Genomic DNA, 21,139 nt, shown 5'->3' with positions numbered 1-21,139 from the left:
GCTTTTGAAATAATACTTCAAGCATGATAATTTTTTTTTCATCAAAAAGAGAAGAAATAATAGTTTTTACTGCTTTATTTTTGCATTTTTATTTGCATTTTTGTTGTTAAAGATTTTTACTAAAATAACAGTTTTAAAAGTAAAACAACAAATTTGGTCCCAACTCTAAGCACCAGTCTTGGTTTCATTTAATTTTTTCCTCCTATTGAAATTTTTTTTCCTGCCACTGCAGCATTTCGTAACGCTATTTGTTTATTTACTTATGAATTTCTATTTCGATTATTTGAGTTACCTTCATAGATGAAAAATGTGTGTGCCCATACATCTATTATATTACTATATGGTGTAATGTATAAATTTTGTACATGTACTTGTACTCGAGTATGATTCCTTAATAATTATAAAAGCTTCATTAAACTAGAAATTTCTTGACAGAGATTAATTTCTAAGTAATTAAATAGGTTTTATTTTGCTTTCTAAAACAATTTTGCTACCGTTATTCTGTGACACCTCTAAGTGATTCCTTAAACCAAGTCCATTGAAATGACAATTTTAAAAAACGGAACAACATTACTCTTTAAAATAATCTGGATGAGTTTATTTAAAAAAGACATTCAGGACTACATCGTATGACAAATATGATGCATCATCTCCTTTGTGTTAATGTCAAAAGCTTAAAAGCACGGTAGTTCTAATGTCATTTGCTGTACAAACCATTTTCTGAAAAGAAGAATTTTCTCCACTCCCATTTTGTAAATCGCGGATTTTATTTCTGGGAGTATGAATGGAAGTGTGAAGGAAGCAGAGTTAGGTAGAATGAATAATTGCTCGTACGTTATAACAGCGTAGCATTTGAAACTTTAGTTTTTGAGAAAACTATTTATTATCAAAACAGAAGCTCTTCGCTGTGTCAAGATTTAAAGGTATATTATGGAAGCTAGATTGATATAATATTATTTAATGATTAGAACTGTATGGTAAATTACAAATATTAAAAGTTTCTGCTTTTTCCTTAGCAACTTCGAATAAATGAATGTATGTATTCTGCATACCATAATACAAAATATTCTTAGTTGCTGCTTAGCTGATAAGAGACAGTAATATGTTGTTAAACGACATTCATTTTAAAAGTCCATAACGTCTGAAGATAGCTTTTGTCTTAACTTTCAAAACGCTGAGTTTTAAAATAAGTTTATTTTTAAGAAACAGTTTTGCACTATAATATAAATGAGTTGAATTATGGAAACGTTGTGAATCAAGAATTAGAAAGCCAAGAAATTAACCTTATTTTATAGTCTAGATTACGTTGCTAAATATTAAACAAAAAAAACTTTTTCTAAAATCTTTTATGACATTTTATCGGGCAGATTGTCGTTAAAATGCTTGCGATTGCACCCTGATTTATAAAATGAAGCAGTAAATTTACTGTGTCAAGTTGATCTCATATACATGCAATCACAAACGGACAGAGGCTTTAAGTTTACAGTAGTTATTATTTAGATTATATAAATTACTGAAGAATGACTTCAAATGCTATTCAACTTGGCTCGACATAAATAATACAACGAAGTGCTCAGAAGAAATGGAATTCATTCAATTTATAGAGCACATCACTCTAGAATAAATTGCAGTTCATATGAAGTTACGTTTGTTGCCAGTCCTTACTTTGTCAAAATTTACAAATAAAGATTTTATTATATCAAGAAATTGGTCTGGTAATGATGTCCACCTTCAGACAGTAATCTCATCTGAGAATAGAGATATGGGTACAATTAATGATGACAATATGGAAGCAGAACTCAGTGATTCAATTGACGACTTGGAGTTAATAGCAGTTTCCAGGCTGAATCAAAAACAGAAACAAGAGTGTTGGGCAAATAGAAAGGGAGGAACATAGCTCTGAGATAGAAATAAGCAGTAATGGAAAGAGAAAAGCGAAAACGTTTCGTTGCTTTTGAAATGAAAGGTTCTCAAGAAAAAAGAGTCTTTTTTCCCTCTATGAAGTATCAAAAAATATTCAAGAAACCCTGCTAAACTGTCATTAAATAAGCAAGAGAGAAAACGCTACGGCTTTCGAAATTAAAATTTATATCTGCAAAAGCAGGTGAAACCATTTAGATAAAAAATGCCAGTGATAGATAGGAGAAGATTGATTGCTGTTTTAATTTCTAAAAAAATGAAAACCTATATATGTAAACCAGTCACAAAATAATTGCATTTTATACCCACTGTACATAGAGAATGACTTTACTGTCATCAAAAAAGCTTTTATTTCAGTAGATTGCTAAATACCGAAATAATGTGCTCACAAGAATTCTAATTTTAGGTGGTTAATAATTTCAGCATTGCAATCGTAGAATCAATTGTAACTCAGATCCCTGCAAATGTAAAACATTTCGTAAAAACATTTCGTAATTAAAAATGCTACACATACTCTTTCTGCCAAAACTAATAATTTACTAATAATGCAATATTATTGTATTGTGACGTAACTCGTTTGCAATTTGTTGCTTGTTAAAAATGTAATAACATTGTGCTTGGTATTTAATTCATTTGCAAATGTGTGTCACTTTAAGACGATTTTGAGTATTGTAATTTCTTTGATATAATGAATAACAGTAATCATTACTTCATTTCATTTTTTTACATTGACCAAACTTCATCTGAAATAAAGCTATTAATGTATGCTATTAATGCATGCACTTCGTATAGTATGACATTAAGATTACATTATAACTAGAGGATTCAAACTATTATGATTAATTAATAACACTGAAAAATCTTCATTGGTAATTATTAATATTTACCTGTAAATGTGGTTAGCATGCCTTATTTATTACGTTTACCAACAGCTGTGGTTATTATTGCTAAAAACTGCTATTATTTCTTATTTTTAATAATAACCTGACTTTTAATATAACCGTAATATAGACAATCTCATGTCCATGATGGGTACTGAATTATCAACTTCACTGTCAACATTTTTAGTGCCAGTAATAGAATATATATGTTTCCTGCGAATTTAATAAATTTTTGTGGATGAGAACTTACAAGTATTGTAAATGAAATATTGTTCGTTTCTAGCGATCATTTCATTTTCACGGTATTTCCACTTTTATTTCTTTTTTAACTTTAAGTTGAATGCACAGTTAAAAAATTCTCAGAGTTTTTCAGGACACTGGATATCTCCTAAACAATAAAAACACGTTTTCATTATAGCAAGTGTGATAAAAGTACTTTAACAGGAAGAAGTGATAAAATGTTCACAAAAACCTCCTTACCCGGCTTTTATGACCGTTGGTCATAAACTTACAAAGAATATGCAAAAATATTTTTGCATGAAAATATGGAAAAATATTTTTGTTCTGATTTTTTAAATTTTAAGGAAATCAATTTTGTTAAAATTATGAAGTCTAACATTTTATATATTCTCCCCTGCGGTTCCTAAACTCATATTTATGAAAATTTTATGCACACTTTAAAAAATAAGTTCCATTTTTGTGACTCTCATGTGACAAAAACTGACCAAAGTATTTTAAATTCGCACTTCATAGTTAAGCAGCTTACATAAATTGATGAACAAATGTTTCCATTTGTACGCAACGATAAATAAAATATCTTTTTAAAAAGGATTTTTGGTGTTGAGAGACTAAGTGACGAATATTTATACGCAGATTGTTTTGAAAGCTATTGAGCATGTTAAGTTTCTAGAAAAGAGAACGATTTTTCACAGAATCTTACAGAGTTATTTTTCTAGAAAACACTTGCATGCTCCAGTACTGGCACAATAAAAATACTTCCGGTTTAAAGAATTTTTTCTATGATTATTAGTTTACAATTTGGAAATAATAAACTTCATGAGATTATTAATAATACATTTATAACGACTGAAAACTTAATGAATTACTTTCGTGAATTTTTTTTCCAGAATACCAATTGTAATCAAATAATTTAAGTCTGGAATCTCGATTTTTGTCGTCCGGAAGTCGAAGGTTATGATTTTGATTTTTCATAATGAGTATGAAATTTTTTAAATATGAATATATAAAAGAAGTAACGTATAAAACTTTACACTTTCTAGCTTTCACAAAATTAATTTAGTTATTAAAAGTATCAAAACGTGAATATTTGCATCATGCAATTTAATTGGCAGTGCCTTTCTGAAACAAACGGTTTCAAAAATGAAATTAGTCTTTTGTAGATATAGAGTAAAATTTAATGTGAAACTTTATTTCGTCCTATAATCTTATGAACTGGACATAAATTTCGAAGTCAAAAAGTTCTTTATAATGAGTTTCATGACATGAGAATGGCCGCAGGTCAGCTTGCCAACATATATTCATCATAAGTTATCCGAGAAATTCTAAATTTTAATATTTGCTTGGTTTGTCTTTTATTGATCATATTTATTTGTTGATAGTATGACTTACTGTCACCTAGAATTAAATGTAATTGATAACATGCTACCATTTAATAAAAGAAGATTTGCGCATTTAAATTGTTCCTTATTTAGAAAGCTTACTGGCCAAAAAAATTGATTATACATGTTTTACATTTAGCATTATAAAGTCTTATTTTAGTACTTAATTAGTACTGGCTTATTTATAGTGACCTATAAAAAGCCAGTGTAAAATATTCTTTGAATATTTACGTAAGATATCTAATATTTAACATTATAATATTAAGTTGTTGAGGCATTAGGTATTTTGGAAGCAGAAGTGATGAAAAATCAGCAACGCCCTCGCCGGGAATCGAACCACGGACCTCTGGAATACGCGCCTGAGTGCAGACCACCACACAACGAAGGCATGCTAAGAATATGGGAGAAATACCTTATAAATTATTTAAAAGTCTAAACCGAGTGAATTTACTTCATTTTTTAAAATGTCACTATTTTAAACATGCATAAATAAATTTTCCTTAACATAAGTTGATATATTTCCACAGTTGAGTATACGCAACATTTATCAACAAAAGGTCTTTCTGTTCTTGTAGATGTAGTAAGTTCTGTTGCCTTCCATCATTAAATAAAGATTTATGGGTTACAAAGCTAAATTTTAAGCATTGCAAAACTTAGTATTTCAAATTTTTAGATGTGATTGAAGTTGTAATAGGCGATAATCCATTTACAAAATTCTAAGTACAAATAACTGTTTCAGACTTTGAGTTTAATAACAATGTATCTATATGCTTAAAGTCAACTTAGTAATGTACGTAATACTCGATAAATAGTAACTAAAATTTTCAAGCATTGCATTGTAATGGAAATAGTAATAAGAAAGTCCAACATTAAATAAATACATATTTCTGTTCAAAATGATTAACTATCTATTCAAATGCATCCTTTCAATATGTTTGATTTTCATATACTACTAAGTTTACATTTACTTCAGTTGAAAATAAAATATTGCCCCCACTTGGCTTATTCTCAAGAATCAGAATAAGATGCCTGGATATGAAATAGCATTTTAATACTATTAGGATTAATATGGCAGTATTTCCTGCACTGTTTACTTCTGTGATCTGTCACACTTCCTTCATAATTAAACATTCGTACAATAACCCTCTAGTTGCATAACTTTGTAGTACAGCTTAAATCGATCAGTTGACAAATTAAGCCTTAGCTTTAAAGAATACTTTCAACTGACAAACTCCTTAATGTGTGCTTACCTTTTGCGTAAAATTTCCTATTCTGCTGAATACATAGTTCCAAAAGAAAGAGGCGTGCAAACGGAAATATTATTTTGACGAAAATACTTCAAAAAATAATAGAATATAATAAATTCAGTTCATAAGACTACCGTCCTTCATTCAGAGCTGTTATAATGGTTGAAAAAGACTTGCATATAATCATCACATTTCATCCCTTGAGACATCAAACTGGTATCAATCAAGGCTTCTAAAATAAGAATCGTCTCTAACATTAAATGAATCTTCGCAAAATGATTTTTCGTAAATGCTACATTTCTGTATCTATAAGAAAGCATTTTTAAAGATCAGATAAAAGAAATTTTTTAATTTTAGTGCCGCTTTAAAATGACAACTTTACTTTCGCATAAATGTTTCATGAAAAATTGTCCAGAATTTATTTATAGTAAATATAATTATCATAACAATTGACAACAGGGATTTGGACCTGTTTAAAGTTATCTTTACTCCTCATATGTCAAACAAATAAAAGCAAGAATATGCCTTTTATAACTTTTCTGGAGTTCAGTTAAAGACTTCTGTTATTTTGACAGCATTTTACGATCATATTATAGAACGGAGATTACTTAGATGTGGTTGTAGGTATGATAATCTCCTTCCTTGTTTAAATGTGACATTTACATAATTCAAAAGAAACTGGTAGTTTTGCTATTGAATTTTATAATCTAAGATCAGATACCATTCTTTGACTCTACGATTTTAAACTTTCCTACTTTCTATTTACATAGCATCTAACTGTACATATCAACCGAATAAAAATCGGCTATTTAACTGAATACAAAAGCTAATGCAACAATATTTTCAAAAGTTTCACCAGAAACTCTTCTTACCCGTGCGAAAGTTTTACAAGAAACCCTTCTTAACCGTGTGAAAGTTTCACGAGAAACTCTTCTTACCCGTGTGAAAGTTTGAGTAATTGAAGTTGGCTATTAGAAACCTGCATAGATGAATATAGCTTTTCTGTACTTTATATAGATAAAATGAAATGATGCATGGCAAGAGAACATTTTTCGTGTTATAGTGGAAAAGGAATTAAAGTATCATTTGATCATAGGGAGCGATGTCGTATTCCAAACTAGATAGTTTCTGGAGAGAAGCTTCCGCTCCTGTTATCAGGGAATGTATCTTTTCCATGCAACAATCACCATATAGTGCCATATATCTAATCTATTATCCCTCTGATCACTTGTATAGTTTGTCGGGTTAAAGTTTTTAGATAATTAAGATATCTACAACATGACGGCCAGACTATGACAAATAACAACAGAAGCAGTCTACAAATACTGTAAGGATTATAAGTTTTACTAACGTTTATTTTATTTTAAAACTTTACTATCCTCTGTTATTTTCCATTTCCGACCAGAATAAACGCGAATAGGTTTGTTTATGCAAATTGAGCTGGCAAACTGTTAAATATTTAAGTTGTAGCTTTTAGCCAAGACAGAGAGAGACTTCTCGCTGCCTTACATCGCGCGCGCTTTTCAGTCATTTGATGTCTGCCTTCGAGGCCAGAACTTAGTTATTTTTTATACTTGAAGACCTATTGTACTTTCCCGCATTTTGTTCACTACATGCGTAAAGTTTAAAAGGCCAGTCTTCGCGTTATTAGTCTTTGTAAAATATCTGAGTTTAGTTCTTATTTATTTAAGTAGTTTTAGTTCTTATTTTTTACGTTTCAGACCATAAGTACTGCGCTTTGTATCCCGAAGAGAAGAAACGACTGTACACTGTGAGAAATAAAGAGTAATTAAACCCTTCCCATTTGTGTCGTATCTTCTACACTTGCATGAACATAGTTTTAAGTAAACTCCCTGTTCTTACTCAGGACTCCAGTTATATTTGCAAAGGCAATTAGAAGAAATGGAAGTCATGATAATGCTTCCATAAACATTAAGAGCTTGGAAGGAAGTAAGTGTGTTTCGATGAATGTTACTGCAAAGAGGACAGATTAACAATTTTGACATTTCATTCCCTATAAAATCTTTCCTCGAACATTTGGAACATACGTGCATGACACAAATTGTAGGGTTATTATTATTTTAAATACTAATTTATTATGATTTAACTATAAATTATCTTTTCCGTTTCCTTACAAAACATGTAAAAGAGTTAGAGAGTATTTAAGTCGAGGGTTTCGGATTGTAAGTCACAGCGTGTTTTTGCCTCTCAAGGCCACGTTACTAGGTTTCGCCAGCTCTGATAGGATTGATTTTAATTATCAGCTTTGCGTTGTAGCTGCAGTCATTTAAATTTTAACGCCAGTGAGAAGTTCTGAGTCAACATTAGTTTTAAATCATTCGTGTAGTTCTTGATTACTCTGCTTAGTTTATCTTTTGAATTTGACTATTACTTTAAGTTAAATCGCCACAAGCGGTGGTCGATCTTGCCCTAAAAGCGTACGAGACGTGCAGTTTGCTTTCAAGTTCAGATTTAATAAAAATATTGTTTTAGCCTTTTCAAGTTTCTGTCGTTAAGGTCGGTTTAAGCGAAATGCATTCGCTGTTGATGGACTCCCACGAGGGGTCGCTAGCCCGGCACAAAAAAGTAGACGATTTTCTAACATGTGGAGTTTTCGAAAAGTAATAGATGGTAAAGTGTGAAAATCTAGGATGTGCAATTATAATGGTATATTAGCCTTTCTTATGCAGAGTAGCATAACTTCATCATAGCTTCTTCCGAGGAGATGCAGATGACCAACAGAAACCTGTAGAAAACTTAAGATACTATGTCATACATATGCAAATATACAAAATATTATAATACAGCAGTAAAACAGTCGTTAACCTTAGATACAGCGATAATTCTCTCCAAGTCTTATAGGAGTTTGATGCTAGTTTATGCCCCCAAAGAAGATCAAACTCTATAAGGCGCTAGCCTTTGACTTCAGAACATATGCTTTTATTAAATCAAACTTGTTTAGAGGGTCTACAAACTTGTTTAGAGGACCCTGTGTGTCACGTTTATGCAATATAGCTGTGAATTAACTCAGGATTTGAAACGTTTGTCAAAAGTGTTTATCAAAGTAAAGTATACGCAACTATATTAATTGATGTAACAAAATCCAGTATCAGTTTCTTCTGTTAATTTTCGGTCTTCATAACCCGGCAGTAACATCTTAATCACAAACTTAGAAAACTATATTTCAGATTTATCAAAACTATTTTAATCAAAATACAGCAATGATGTTCAAATTGAATAAATTTCATCAATATATTAAAATATAACAAAAAATTACTATTAAATATTATTTAAAATAAAAATATCAGTGTGGTGTGATTTGATTTATTTATGATATTTACTGTAAATCTTATATTTTCGTCGTAGCTGCGACAAAATTTATTCTCAACTGATGATGCATTTTATTCAAATTCCAATTAGTTTTAGGAAATGATTTAATAAAGACATTTAATCTTATCGTTAAAAATCTTCATGCCTGTTTTCAAGTATACATTGGAACCGGGCGGAAATAAATTTCTTGTAAATTTTTGTAATTGTACCATTATTAAATTCCACACACGATATAAGTATTATTTTAGGGCAGCACAATTCAATTATATGGTACTGCTAAGAATCTCCGTTTAAATGTTCTTTAATTCTAATTTAATATATTGTGTTTGCTTTTTTAATATTTAAATAAATTTAATACACATAATGCTTAAAATGGTTGGAAGCTAGAATTAGAAAATAAGTAATACGATAATACCATAAATATAATTTTATCAATATAATTTTATCAATAATTTGATCGTATATCTCGTAATTCTCCAAATTTCTCATACTTATAAGATGATGATGTGCTTACGCACCCTAAGAAAAGAAAAATTTGATTTGTACCATAGTGAGAAGCAAAAATTACCATTGTATAATGTATAAGGTCCATTCGAATAATCATCACGATAAATCTATAATAACGGCCTTTCACATCTCTCGCCATAAAAAAGAGCATTCTGCTTTATATCGTTTTTATTCTCGCACTCATAAGAAAGGTATTTACAGCGTCATATTCGCATTTCGAGCAAAATGTACAATAAATTTTTATCAGATGACTTATTTTGTGTCGTTTCTTCTTTCGCTGAAAGTAAAGTCTAAAAGGGTTCTAATCTCCAATTATGTACTTAAATTGCAAGGATAAAGCAATTACATAATATCACTCCGTTACCAGTTGCATGATATTTCTTCATAAATATTTCCATTTAACGTGACATAGATATCATCAAACAACTTCAAAAGGTGTGCCTTACAACCTTTCGTTCCATTAATCACAATTCAAGTCACATAAACTCGAAAATCAATGAAACTACCGTGTTAAACAGGCATCGACATAGCTCAATGTGCTTTTACGATCTAAGTTCCGCGAGACAGAGTTAATTTACAGAACTGTTACTTGCTTCTCCAGCATAAACTGCAAGTACTTACCATTAATTGTGTGCGCAATAGACCGTCTACTACGCAAAACAGCTGGGGAATATGCAATATGTACTCACTAACGCGTGATTATTAATGGGTACGAGGCCCAACTCCGAACAGGTGACAGCTAGTTCTGATGTTAAACTAATGAATGAAAGAATAGGCTAATTAAGAATGCTCATAAAAACGCAGAAGAAGCACGTTAAGTGTAAGAACTGCTTTTTTCTATTTAAGCTGCATAAAAGTCAATCTTATTTACAATATACAAACCATCTTTGACGAAGACATAAATGAGACATATTAAGAATCCAAACCAATCGAATTCTTTTTAAAAAATAGTTATTTATTTTTGAATGCTTAATAAATTGGAGGTAAAATTTAATGCGTAGGCACATTTTAAAGCTTTCAAATTGTATACAGACTGAGAATGTGTCACCTAAATTGTTCAGTAACTTGAAACAATGAATTTAAAATTTGCTATCACCCTTCTTTACTCTGAGCAACTTTACTGGTACCTGGTTAATTTTGGTGCTTTTTAACATAGACATACCATCTTTTTCCATATACATACAATTGCTTAAACTTGAGTCCCAAAATTTCATAAACGTAAATCTAGTTATTATTTTATTTCAGCACACAGTGTTGAAAAAATATGCTTGTAGAACTTATTAACTCTTTCTGGATCCAGGATATGTGAGAAATCAATAGTGCTGTCAACCAGATTCGAGTCACAGATCTCCCACAGAATCAGTGACAGATTCGAGTGTTACCTAGATGTGCAAACCACTTAAACCACTAAATGATTTTACCTCGCACTTTTTGAACGTACCAAAGTCAAGTGCGGACAGAGCGGCAGTAAGTCAAAAGACCTGGTAACATCTCACCTCGCGCGATAATTCAGCCATAATTCAGTATTGGTGCTGACACTGGTATTGGTGTTTATTAATAAATATTGCATAAAAATACTCTTTGTTAAACAGATAACTACTAAACTGCTAACCAGCAGTTTAGTAGTCATAGCAAATGAAATTCGACGAAAGAAAAAAATTGAAATATTCGAGAATTTATACTAGTAGTTAACAGAAAAACTTACATTCGACAATCAAAACAACGAAAGTAGCTTCGCAGGAGATTGATAGTGAATTTACAAAAAGTAAGTGAAAACTGTTATTTGGCGAAGAAGAATGAAATGATTTTCGAAACAGGATTCATATTATTGTAGAATTGTAATTGATCAAAACAAATATAGAATATACAAATATAAAATAGAATATCACATCAATACCACTCCTTCAGATCGGAGCTAATTTGAGAAACGTGTGTCCAATTCGAAAATACTATGAGTCGTATGTTGGATGACTGAAAATTGAAAACTTTTGCATATCTAAAACTCTCATTTAACGGTAATACTCGTAATACTCATTAACGGTATATATCTGCCATTTCCAGCTTCATCTTAAATGATCAGAATTATGATTCAGTAATAGAAATACCAAAGGGACATTTTGGACGGCAAGATGTAGGCATTACTAGATATAAGCGCATATGAATAAATTGTTGTTTTTTGAATTAGTTGGAAATATTTAAAATATGAAAGAAAAACGTAAACTGTATGATAAAAGTGAAATTAATATCCTAAGCTTAAAACCTTTAAACATAACTTCATGAAATCATGGAAATATTTTCTGTCCTAAAATTTTGCAAAAATATCCGAAGGAATTAAATTTAGAATTTAATTGAAGTCATAAAATGGAAGCTAGTCTGAAATAAAGGAGTGTATAAAATTCTAATAAAAGAAGGTTATTGCCGAGAAGATGAAAGCTTGATTAACTGTACGAAAAAACTCAGAAACCAGGCATTCCTAAATATTTACGAAGCACAAAAGCTTATTGAAGTTATAACCCGAAATGTTTTCATTCATTCATTCTCTTCATTCTTTCCAACATTTTGCAAATGCAATGGATATATTCTTATGGTCTTTTCCTGGCTCAGCTATAGAAATGACAACTTCTTTCTTCCATGAATTTGGAAACGTTGCTCATTCCACATTGAATGAAAAGGCTGAGAAGTGCAATCAATGATTTACAGGAGATATGCTTCAGCATTTCCTAATTGATACAATCTATACTCATGCCAGACCTATAAGTATCCAACAAGACCCTCTTTAGCTCAAACATTGCGAGTCAAGGTTGCGAGTTGGTTGAACTGAAAGAATGGGAGCTTTCTCTGAGCAACGCTTGATGTAAAGAAGACTTGGCGAGTAATTGTTTAATTGTTTCCACTGGAAACAGTAGCAAAAGTCTCAGCAATTGCTTCCTCAATTCTTTTTGTGTTTCCAAACCTTCAGCCATATTTTACTAACATGGAAAGTGAGTAAGTTTTATATACATGGTTTCCTACCTCTTTTCCATCTTCGTTTACTTGATGTAGGGGATAACATCCCACACACATAGGCTAATTACGAATCACTCTGATTCTGCCATTGTATCTTTGACTTTACTTCGACTTCTGTAAAGGCTGTAACAAAGGACAAAGGAGGATATCTGCGTAAATTTCCCAGGTTTTTTTTCTGTTGCTTGATAACGGCTAGGCGTTCACAGTTCCCCCATGGAATCATTTTATAACTTTGTTGATTTGTTTGGAATAGAGATTTCAGTTGCTTGAAGACTTTTATCAGCAGCATCTGGGCTGCTTCATCGATTAGAATATTATTCATCAGATCATCTGTTATTATAGCATTTGAGGTAAAGAAATGTCAGTTGCAAAGCTAAAGTAAATATTTTGCTAGTCTTGAAACGAGATAATTGCTTCCTGCTTGCTTCAAGAGACAGAAATTTGAAATGGTCACTGTTCCAACCAGAACCCGGATTAGACCTCAGGCGACCAAATAGAAGAGACGCCAAATTACCTGAAAGTATTTTGAAATTCATATGTAAGAGAATATTCTGATTGTTGACTTCTGACTTAGGTACACGTCCAGAAATATCAACTTAATTCTCTGCCATAAGTAATAATGCTGAGGAACTAAGAGGAGAGTTAATAACATCAATTTATTCTAAAAGATGCTAATGTTTCGCAGTACTACATACGTACTATTTTCTAAAATTTAAATTGATTGCTGGAACTAACACTCTGATTTTAATTTACTCTTGTTTATTCTAACATATGGAGCTTCATACATTAAACTTGCATGGAGAGCACTATACTGCCAACATCAGTTATGCTTAACATCGGTAATAATACTTCATATAGTTTTAACTAAAAGTCTTACTTCGCCGTAACAATCTTATCTATGTCCATTTACTCAGTATGGACAACGATGTAAAGGCACATAGCTTGTTGCAACAGTTGCAAAGTCTCATTGAAATAGCATAAAGATCTAAATAAGAATGTTTGAAAATGAATGATCAGTTTTATACATTTTTGTTGGGTTCTGGTGTAAAAGTTCTCACTGAATGAGATGTATGACGCGACGTTTGTCTTATAGTATCCATACTTAATATTATCCATTTGTCCGAACAAGCACAGTCGGTTTTGTTTGCGGTTATTCCGGTAGCAATAATGCATATTGATGATTGAACAAATCAGCTCATTAACCCGTTTTACTCTTTGCCAAGACTGGAGTGTAGACATATAATGTAGAACATTACTTCTGTCTCTTCTTTTACTTTTCCTATACATGCCAATACTGAAGACTGTTTCGAATATTAAAAAGTATAGAAAAGCACGCAATGATATCAGCTTTACAAGGTATTTTCTTTCAGGATTGCTAAGCCTCAAAGAAAATCGTACTTACGTGACATATATAAAAAGTCTGAAAACTGTAATCAGCCAATCGTTCGCAATGAACTGAGCCAGGACAAATTGCCAGATTAACTCATTTGGGCACGTGTAAACCCAAACATTAATGGAAAAACCAGGAACATAGAATTATTGTTTAGTTGTCGCCAAGAAAACAGTTCTCAATCAGAAATGTGTCTTAAAGTGAAAACTAAAAATCTTTCTTAACCTGCTGGAAGGAATTATTTGTTGATTTAAGGAAACGTTTAACAAAATTGAAACAATGAAGATGTAAACGTCATTGAAAATAACAGAATTTGAACCAGTGATGGAAACATACTTGGGTAACGTTAGAGAATCAAAATGTTTTCAGTGTTAAAATCTTGCTCATTTTACTTCAATGTTGTTCTCTACATAGGACGATTATTTTAAATTAAGAGATGTTATGAATTTTGAATTTTAATAAATTAATTATGACAGAATACTATTACAAAATTGTTATAACAAAATCACAGCTTGTATTAACCTATATCACACCAAGCATTGAATAAATTAATATTTTTTACAAATTCTTAAATATGTATTTCTCTAAGTATATGTGTACTTATAAAACCAAAAACATTACCAAATTTTTATTTAATTAGTTTGATCAATACAGCCTGTCCTATAAATAGGACAATAGTATAATCCACTGCTAAGCATTCTTACGTAGGTGGAATGGGAGAAAAAATCTTAAACATAGTCCAACGTTACATCTTTTACAGATAATTGTTGGCTTTGCAGCGCAGATCTATAGCTAGCATCTTATTTGTCTATTTTCTAGTTTTATCACAATGACATGTTCATTTCGAAGCTTTAGAAAATTTTAATTAACTTGTTGAACATACAGTTTTCTGCAAGATGCATTTCTTGGAATAGAAACTCCCAAGCAGGCAACTGTTATGTGTCTTTGAAAATCAATCAGGCTCAAACTATCATCACTACATAAGAGTTTGAGTTTCCACGAAACAGCAAATGCTGTCTCATGAGGAAAAGCCTTCAAAATACGTTCGAACTTGAGTTCACATTTTACCCATTTGGGATTTACATCATGTTCTTCATTGCTATTTGAATTTAAAATGTCAATAGCTTCCGCTACCTCTTTAGGACCTCCTTCATCACATTATTTCTTCCACCTCTCTTGTAGATAAATCATCAGTCTCTTTTGTGTTACTCAGTTCATCCAGATCCGGGGGTAAAATCACTATTTTTTTGTGTCTATGTCGACTAAATCACTGTGGTCTGGAGTCCACAAAAAATCCAAGGCTTCTTTCGCAGTTAAAAATTTAAGCGACATAGAACTAACATCAAAAATAATTTTCCAAAGAAAACGCAAAATTCAAGCATGTAAAAACGAGAGAAATTTAGCCTACTTCAATGAATTTCATAATACAAACTGACTTCATGAGTCAGTATTTGAAACATTTATTCAACTCCCTCCCACACACTTCACATACTTGTCTGTCAATTGAAGTGCGCCTGCTAGCTAGACTAAAGTGCCTGGGTTAGTTGTAGAATAGCAGTGTTTGGAATATAGCAGAGAAAGAAAGGATTATCTCCATTACAAACTAATGGGGACTCTGTAGTAGAAGATTTTACTGTCGTCCTATTTCTAGGACAGTTAAAAATGTAAGGAAAGTTTGTATTTTAGGTAAAATGTTTTGACAATGCTTTTACTGGTACAAAAGTATAGAATATTACCTTAATAAATTTATATGTATGTTTTCCTTGGAGCTCAAAACTTTAAAAAACTGGTACATTGAAAACATAAGCAAAAACATCTGCGAAAGTCCCCATTTAAAAAAAAATATAAAAAAATATCTAAATTAATTAACTTGCAAAAAGGACAAATATGTAGTTAAATGAGCCTTAAATAATAAATCCTCTTTAATTTCAATTAAATTATTTCAAAGATTTCATACAAAGACCATTTATGTGTGCTGCCGTATTTTTAGGACGATGAGGAAATATGGGTTTATAAGGTATTTCTCCTGCCTTCTTAGCATGCCTTCGTGGTGTAGTGGTCAGCAGGCTGGGCGCGTATTCCAGAGGTCCGCGGTTCGATTCCCGGCGAAGCGTTGCTCATTTTTCAGCTCTCCTGCTTCGAAATAACGTAATGTCTCTACAGTTTAAAAGTATAGGATATTTTGCAGTTATAAGACATGCATCAAACCATACTCTACAGAGAGGTAATGTTCCAATATTTTTGCCTGTTATCTACACTTAAATTAAACGTGTTATTCTTTAGTTAAGAATTCTTGTGCTGAATTTTAAACGAAGTCGAAGTAAATGTCATGTTTCTGATAAAACAATAGTCACCTGGACGTGAGTTGCAGAGCTTATCGCATCGTACAATGCGGATCCTTGGTGTTAAACAACGCAGAAAGTATAACAACTTGATGACAGCGCGATACTTAACAGCGGTGCGAGCGACACATCAGGCTTCTTGCGTGCTGGTGACTGTGGCTGTTGGGATACTGCTGGTGACTGTGGCTGTTGGGATACTGCAAATGACTGTGCGAGGTCCTTCTGTACCTACCGAGTTAAATCCTCATTCTTGGATCTCTAGCAACTCTTACAGACCTTGATAACACGGAGGTAGGCTTTTGTGATCCCATTCTAAAGCATGGCGGTATGAGATCATAATTCTTGCACGAAATATAACACGATCGCCAAAAGAAAAATCAAAGAGCATACGCGATTTTTAAATAAAACGACAACTTTTTACTCTTTCTTTATAAGCTGCTGCGAACTGTCATTCATCTTTGCTTCAGTATACATATGCCGTAAAATACTAATCATTTGCATAACTTTCATTTTTTTTCTGTTTCATGCAAATTTAAATTTTATCGAGCGCTCTCTTTATGGTGTAGCAATTTTTAATGATCAGTAGCATCTGACCGGTGTAAAACACGATCATACTTTTAGAAATTATAATTTCATCTTTATTAACATATAAAAATTTCAATATTACTTTTTTTAATCACTCTTACCGCAAACGCTGAAACACTTTTCATAAAATTGTTTGCTTTGTATTCAGAAAATTTGTAACTATAATTTCATGCTTACTATTCACATTTAAGGAAATAAAACGTTTAGCCACCAAATAAATTGCTGGAGAGTCACTTGGCTAGTTCCCGCCAGCTCTAAGAATTGTACTTATTCGGCTTTGCGGTATCTGGCTGCCGCCGCTTAAATTCTGATTGTCCGGTAGTGTTAGAGAGCCAGCTTCTAATATAGTACTTAATTGGGTAGTTTTTAACTACTGTTCAACTTTTAAGTTAAAGTGAACTGCTCTATTTATATTTCATCATTACGAGTTGTGGTCATTGTAGCACAAAAGTGTGCATTTATGTTCCCAGCTCTGTTTAAATAAAAAAGTTAATTCAATCTTCTCAAGACTTTGTTCTCCTCAGATACAACGATAACTAGCTTTACGTCTTTTAGGATTATAAGACAAATTATTATGCATTATTTATACTACTTACAGATCAGATAGAACCCTGTAAGTGGCACCCAAACGAATTAGGGTTCATGCCGCAAGAAAAAAGCAATATTTAGTCTCCCCCCAAGATTGCAGGGTCCACCGGCAGTAGGAAGTCTAACAGAAGCCTTCGATTCATCTTTACTATGCAAGCGTCAATTAAACCGGCCAGTATTTTCGATGGCAGAATCTCGATAGTGAACTTTTTAGAACAGTTAGAGGCGCACTATATCTAGCTTAACCGGTTGCAACTGCCGCATTTTTGAAGACAAATGCTAAGCTGGTATAAGGGCATTGGTAATTTTTTGTTGGGTAAACAGGCAGTGAAAGTTATATGATTAAAGTGTTTAAAGCCGCCCTTAGCATTCCCCGAGGTGAAAGGACGGAACTAGACGTGGAACTGTTTGATAGATATGAAACTAAGAAGGAAGAGTTAAATGAGTTTACATCGAGGAAAAGATAAGCTGGGAATTTATTATATGGGAGAAAACCGATACGGAGGTTATCAAAATAATATTGCCTGGGTTGCTGCCTCAGATTCAGGATTTTGTTGAATTACGAAAACCGGATACGCTATAGAAGTTATTCAAGTTAGCGGTGGAGTTTGAAAGTATTTCATTGGCATTAAAAAATGAAGAACATATTTAATTGGTATAGAGTGTTTGGTGCTTCAGAAACAACAGAGGTAACCGTCTAAGGCGAGCAGTGTGACTGCATAAGAAAAGAAAACAGAAATGTGCGGGTGAAAAATGAATGCCAGCTTTGTTTGAATATAAAAATCCACAGGCTAATGTGATTTTAGAAACATGGATAAGCGAGCGAAGCTGGAGCAGTCGATAAGAAAATTTTCAGATTGATTTAATGATTCCCCAGTGTTGACTCAGGTGGTAAATCATGTAATAGAAACTGTAAATCCCTCCACCCTTGCCTAAGAAAAGCTTACCGCAATGATAAGTTCAAGGAAGAAATAATTTAACAATATATTGGAGAAATGCTAAAAAACAAAACTATAAACCCCATAAGCATCCCTTATAACTGTTGTAAACTGTAGTACTGTGCCAAGAGAAAAATAATCTCGCACGCACTGATTTTAAAGTATGGAAATTTCCGATTGACTATAGAGAATTAGAATTCATAGCAAAATATCCAGTTTACCTCCTACCAGTAATTGAAGAAATAATTAGAAAAATGAAATCTGCAAAAAGTGTGACAAAAAATCATTGCAGACATCGCCTCCAGATAGTTTCAGACAGTATGTGTTATATATATCTTCAGAGATGACCATTACCCTTAATATGATGTAACATTGAAAAATATTTTGGCTCAATCATAATTAAAAATTTTGATATATTTGCACAATGCTACAGTTATCTTGTATAAGGAACGGTTACAGCCGAAAACATCGCGGCAAAAACTTCGCGGACGAAAACATCGCAGAGAAAACAACGCAAGGCGAAAACGACGTGCTACAATACATCGTGGGAGAAAACATCGCAAAGAGAAAACATCGCAGTTCTAAAACATCGTGGTACAAAACATCGTCGTCGAAAATAAAGCGGTTAAAAAACTTCGCAGTTTGAAAACATCGTCGTCGAAAATATCGTGGTAAAAAATAAAGTATCTACAAATCATCGCATGACGATAACATCGCAGACATGCTTTTTTTAGGCTTTAATAACTGTAAATAGATATTCCCATAATAATTTGAGAGCGCAAGATGTAAAGAATAATAATTTTTACTTTCACATTTTTTGATTAACTAATAAAGTTTTGCTGAAAAAGTAAGAAGGAAACATAAGCATAGAAAATTAAATGCAACTTATAGATTATACTTTTTATGAAAAATTACCAGTAAAAACTTTATAAAAATTATTTATTAATGGTCTTTGTTAGTTAACTATGTCGGTTTAAAATTCTATTAAATGCTATAAGTTGCATTAATTTTCTATGCTTAAGTTTCCTTCTTATTTCCTCAGCAAAAATTAGTTAATATAAAATATGAAAACAAATTATCCTACTTTCTATTTTGCGCTCACAAATTGTGATGGGAATATCTATTTACAGTTATTAAAGTCTGAAAAAAAGCATGTCTGCGATGTTATCGTCACGCGATGATTTGTAGATACTTTATTTTTTACCACGATGTTTTCGACGACGATATTTTTAAACTGCGAAGTTTTTGAACCGCTTTATTTTCGACGACGATGTTTTGTACCACGATGTTTTAGAACTGCGATGTTTTCTCCCACGATGTTTTGTAGCACAACGTTTTCGCCTTGCGTTGTTTTCTCTGCGACGTTTTCGTCCGCGATGTTTTTGCCGCGATGTTATCAGCGGACACCATAAGGAACAGAGGCTATTTTTGCTGTTGTATTTCGCAGCAATCAGGAAGTAGTTACGCTGATTCGCTTACAGAAGACCTGCCCATATTTTTATCAAAATTTGATTTTGTTTTGTTTCATTGGAAAATCTTCATTGTTCATTTGTTTAATTGGAAAAGTATACATTGTATGTGTGGTATAGAATATATTTTCATTTTCTAGTGCCCTAATGCTTTTTCATATGATGGCCCTTCTGTCTCCAAGCCTTTTTCTCTTTGAAGTTGGGAAGCGGGGACATGTAATACATAGAATATGAAAGAAAGCTACTAACTTTAATTTGACAATAGTTATTTTTATTACTCATATTGATTTGGCTACTTTCCCTTACTGTCCTACTATCCTGTCTCCGTTATGCATCTATGACACAACTAACATCTTGCCAAATTAATACGAGTCATTTTTCTACCTATGCACAGTAAAGAATCATGAAATTATTTACAGAATATATTACGTTTATTTATTACATATATATATATAAATTCAATTAAATAAATTATTAAAGTAGGTAAACAAATAAATTAATACTTGACAAGATGTTCTGTAAAAAACAAGATCAATAAGTATTGTACCAAAATTAAAAATAATAATAATAATAATGCAATTGTTAAGAAATTTGAAAGGAAAACTGCTGTATTTATGTATGATCAAATCCTGCATTTATACAAAATTATGAAGGTACTCATAATTTTTAGCCTTTTCTTTAACATTAAATTAAGAGCTCTAAAAGCATCCTTCAGCAGAATTTTAAGCTATCTAAGTCCAGTCTCCAATGTATGATGAACTGTTCCTTGTTAGCAATTAATCTATATGATCTCGAAGCACGTATCACAACAACTTTGATGACGATCTTAATTTAGCTCATCCATGCATTATTTACACCGTGCGTCTGTTGGGGTGTTGCCCCATTACGCCGTTTAAATTGACAGGGATATAATTACTAGATGATTAGTAAGTGTTAATTCACATTTGAACTAATTCTTTAAATATTGTGAGAGTTCTCTTAAGTGATATATGAATTTTAGGAAAGAAAAATGAAGCTCTTGTATGAAATGTTACTTTCTTTCGAACTTAGAATTTTCATCATAGGTTTAATATTTCTTTGAAGAAACCTTTTAAGGTAATCATGAAGGCAGTTTCCTCTAAAGATAATATTCTCTTCCGTAAGTTTTAATGTCAAGAATGATCCGATTTATTATAATCCTTTGTTCTTCCAAAGCCTAACGCAAATTTGACGTTTGTATGCTTCTTCGTAGTCATACCACATTTTACTCTGCAGCCTATAATTCCTTCACAGACTAAAAGGGAGAAATGTTTCAACATATGTTCCTACAAAGGTCCG

This window comes from Stegodyphus dumicola, chromosome X1 (genome assembly GCF_044657685.1).
Source record: "Stegodyphus dumicola isolate Sdum_Otavi_A_Nest chromosome X1, ASM4465768v1".
In the NCBI taxonomy this organism is placed as follows: domain Eukaryota; kingdom Metazoa; phylum Arthropoda; class Arachnida; order Araneae; family Eresidae; genus Stegodyphus; species Stegodyphus dumicola.
This window is presented reverse-complemented; position numbering follows the sequence as displayed.